Genomic DNA, 5000 nt, shown 5'->3' with positions numbered 1-5000 from the left:
CATTCAAGAAATACATCTAGATCTCGAACTTTACTAGATATCGGCACCGAGTCTCATTTATGTTCATTTGAATATCACCTAAGTTTCTCACGCTGTTTCTCTTACCCACCACCATGAATTCTGTTTTGTTCTCATTTGATTTTAGTTGTTTAAATGTCATCCATTCTCTAACACTAACAAGGATTCGGTTAAGAGTTTCAGTAGAGTCATTTATGGAGAAGTAAAGTTGTGTGTCATCTTCAAATAGTTTGAACTTCACGCCATGCCTTTGTAGTATTTTCGATAGACCAATAGTATAGATGCAGAATAAGATTGGGCTAAGTGCACTCCCCTGGGGTACCCCTCTGTTTAAGGGTTCATATGATGAATAAGAGTTTCCAATTTTTACACAGTAATTTTTACCAACTAAGTAGTCTTTTAGGTATTCAAAGGCTTGATCTTCATCGCCGATGGACCGCAGATCATTTAGTAGCAGTTCATGCACCACTGTATCAAAATCATCACTGAGATCGAGCAGTATTAAGATACCACATTTATTTTCATCCATCATTTCTAGCATATCATTTACAACAGAGCAGATGGCTGTCTCCGTAGAGTATAGTTTTCTGTAAGCAGATCGGTTATCAGGCAAAGCTTCTATTACTTCTAAGTGACTGAGTAGTTGTTCAAGAATTACATATCCAAGCACTTTTGAGAAAAAGGATAGATTTGAAATAGGTATATATGAGCTTAATTCCTGGTAGTCCGGTGCATTTTTCAGAACGGGTGTGACTATAGCCATTTTCTCAGATTTAGGAAACTTTCATCAATGCTTGCATTTGCTATTCTCATTATTATTTCGGCTAGACTGAAAAAGTCTCTCCCTCCAATTACTTCAGATATTTGCGTAGGATCGATCGCGCAGTTTGTTTTCTTTGCTCTCTTGATAATTTTGGTGAAGTCATCTTGCGTTATGTTGTTAAATCGTATTAATTTAGTCTGTGTGCCTGGTGTATCATTAATCTGATGTTGAGTATTTACAAATGACCTGGTTATATTTTCAATTGTGTTTTTAGAGAATACTAGAAAATTATTTGCTAGTTCCTGGTCACTGTATCCATCACGTAGTTTCTTTTCTTTAACATTTCCCATTATACCATTCAGGAGACGATGTCTGTTGCTGCTTCGAGGATCTTTCTCTTATAGTATTCCCTTTTTTATCGTCTTAGTAGGTAGTTATATTGACACGCAGCAATTTTGTATTCTACCCAAGTACTTTCAGTTTTTAACCTATTCCACTTTCTTTCTTGACTTCTTTTTTTCCCTCTTTTTCACCAAAGTCTCCCCATCAAATCAAGGAGAATTGGTCTTTTACGGTTATAGTCTTTTCCATCGGTGGGCACATGGTATCATATTTACTTTTACTCATAGGACATTTATCACACTTAGCTCCTAATAGACGTTGGTCATCATGATCACAGGGAATGTTGATAGCCTCATTTATTTTCTTTGTAACTTCTTCAATAAATACGGAAGGTGAAAAATTTGATTTATGTCTAAAGTTCATTTTCTCTACTAATGCATGTTTCTGTAGAGGTAAACTAAACTCTCTCTCTCTCTCTCTCTCTCTCTCTCTCTCTCTCTCTCTCTCTCTCTCTCTCTCTCTCTCTCTCTCTCTCTCTCTCTCTCTCTCTTTAGCAAATTGTTGGAATAAATTTGAAAATATCTCCTTTGCTAAGCATAATTAGTTGAAAACTTAGTCTCCCTAGTAAGCCTCATAACCTTGATACTGCATACAGTACACGTTTTCACAGTTACAACGGATATTATTTTGATTTACAAATAAAATCTTTAAAACGTAATGTAGGTAACAGCAGACCCTATCATGTGTTCAATCTAATTTTATTTTATTTTCACTATAATCATCGAAGTCACTGCATTGATGAGTTATAAAACTATCTGCAGCAAAACTATAAAAACCTAATATGATGAATAATCTATTGTACAAATAAAAAGCAAATGCACACTGCAGGGGCAAAGCTAAAATGAAATTATAAAATAATTTTTTTTATAAACGTTTGTCGTCAAAAGCAATGAAGAACACGTAAATAAAATTTTATCTTTTTTTATATATTCCAATTATTATGCAATCGGCCGTTAAAATACATGTGGTGATCAAACTCTATGGCATCAAATAGCCTTTGATTATTTTCCAATGAACAAAATGAATTAATTCTTCCAGTGAAAAACAAATGACATTAGAGACAGAAGACTATAAGTAGGAGGCAGAATTTTATCATTATATATATATATATATATATACATGTGTATATATATGTGTGTGTATATATATATATATATATATATATATATATATATATATATATATATATATATATATATATGCACCTGACAACACTGAAGTAACAAAATATTTCTTTTTCGCCCAAGGTATTAACTACTACGCTGTAATTGTCAATGGCTACTTTCCTCTTGGTAAGGGTAGAAGAGACTCTTTAGCTATAGTAAGCAGCTCTTCTACGAGAATGACACTACAAAATCAAACCATAGTTCTCTAGTCAAGGGTGGTGCCATAACCTCTGTGCCTTGGTCTTCTACTGTCTTAGGATACAGTTATCTTGCTTCAGGGTAAACCGGGCACACTATTCTATATTATTTATCTTCCTCTTCATTTGTTAAGTTTTTATAGTTTATATATAACATATTTATTTTAATGTCACTGTTCTTGAAATATTTTCATTTTCCTTGTTTTCCTATCTTCATTGGGGTATTTCCCTTGTTGGGGTCTCTGGACTTATAGCATCCTGCTTTTCCAACAAGGGTTGTAGGTTATCAAGCAAAAATAATATATATGTATATATATATATATATATATATATATATATATATATATTTATATTTATATATATATATATATATATATATATATATATATATTATGTGTGTATATGTATATATATATATATATATATATATATACATATACATATATATATATATATATATATATATTATTGTTTATATATATATATATATCATACATATACCAAGGCACTTCCCCCTATTTCGGGGGGTAGCCGACATCAAACAAATGAAAAAAAAAAAAGGAGACGTTTCCTCTCAACGTTCCTCCAAGCCTGACAAGGGACTCAACTGAGTTCGGCTGATACTGCTAGGGTGCCACAGCCCACCCTACCCCGTTATCCACCAGAGATGAAGCTTCATAACGCTGAATCCCCTACTGCTGCTACCTCCGCGGTCATCCAAGGCACCGGAGGAAGCAGCAGGGCGTACTGGAACTACGTCACAATTGCTCGCCTTTCACTCCTATTTCTAGCACGCTCTATTGCCTCTCTCACATCTATCCTTCTATCACCCAGAGCTTTCTTCACTCCATCCATCCACCCAAACCTTGGCCTTCCTCTTGTACTTCTCCCATCAACTCTTGCAATTATCACCTTCTTTAGCAGACAGCCATTTTCCATTCTCTCAACATGACCAAACCACCTCAACACATTCATATCCACTCTAGCTGCAAACTCATTTCTGACACCCGTTCTCACCCTCACTACTTCGTTCCTAACCCTATATACTCGAGATACACCAGCCATACTCCTTAGACACTTCATCTCAAACACATTCAATTTCTGTCTCTTTGTCACTTTCATTCCCCACAACTCCGATCCATACATCACAGTTGGTATAATCACTTTCTCATACAGAGCTCACTTTACATTCATGCCCAACCCTCTATTTTTACCACTGCCTTAACTGCCCCCAACACTTTTCATCCTTCATTCACTCTCTGATGTACATCTGTTTCCACTCCACCATTTGCTGCAACAACAGACCCCAAGTACTTGAACTGATCCACCTCCTCAAGTAACTCTCCATTCAACATGACATTCAACCTTGCACCACCTTCCTTTTTCGTACATCTCATAACATTACTCTTACCCACATTAACTCTCAACTTCCTTCTCTCATACACCCTTCCAAATTCTGTCACTAATTGGCCAAGCTTCTCTTCCGCGTCTGCAACCAGTACAGTATCATCCGCAAACACCAACTGATTTACCTCCCATTCATGGTCATTCTCGTCTACCAATTTCAATCCTCGTCCAAGCACTCGAGCATTCACCTCTTTCACCACTCCATCAACATACAAGTTAAACAACTATGGTGACATCACACATCCCTGTCTCAACCCCAATTGCTCACTTCATTTCCTACCCCCCCCCCCTCACCTAACACACGCTTTACTACCTTTGTAGAAACTTTTCACTGCTTGCAACAACCTTCCACCAACTCCATATAACCTCATCACATTCCACATTGCTTCCCTATCAACTCTATCATACGCTTTCTCCAGATCCATAAACGCAACATACACCTCCTTACCTTTTGCTAAATATTTCTCGCATATCTGCCTAACTGTAAAAATCTGATTCATACTACCCGTACCTCTTCTAAAACCACCCTGTATTTCTAAGATTGCATTCTGTGTTTTAACCTTAATCCTATTAATCAGTACTCTACCATACACTTTTCCAACTACACTCAACAAACTAATACCCCTTAAATTACAACACTCATGCACATCTCCCTTATCCTTACATGGTGGTGCAATACACGCACAAACCCAATCTACTGGTACCATTGACAACACAAAACACATTAAATAATTTCACCAACCATTCAAATACAGTCACACCCCTTTCCTTCAACACCTCAGCTCTCACACCATCCATACAAGATGCTTTTCATACTCTAGTTTCATCTAGACAACCCCTACCTCTTCTAAAACCACCCTGTATTTCTAAGATTGCATTCTGTGTTTTAACCTTAATCCTATTAATCAGTACTCTACCATACACTTTTCCAACTACGCTTAACAAACTAATACCTCTTGAATTACAACACTCATGCACATCTCCCTTACCCTTATATAGTGGTACAATACATGCACAAACCCAATCTACTGGTACCATTGACAACAC

The sequence above is a fragment of the Palaemon carinicauda genome, chromosome 26 (assembly GCF_036898095.1).
Source record: "Palaemon carinicauda isolate YSFRI2023 chromosome 26, ASM3689809v2, whole genome shotgun sequence".
Classification (NCBI taxonomy): Eukaryota; Metazoa; Arthropoda; class Malacostraca; order Decapoda; family Palaemonidae; genus Palaemon; species Palaemon carinicauda.
The sequence above is the reverse complement of the archived record's forward strand: the minus strand, read 5'-3'. Positions refer to the sequence as shown.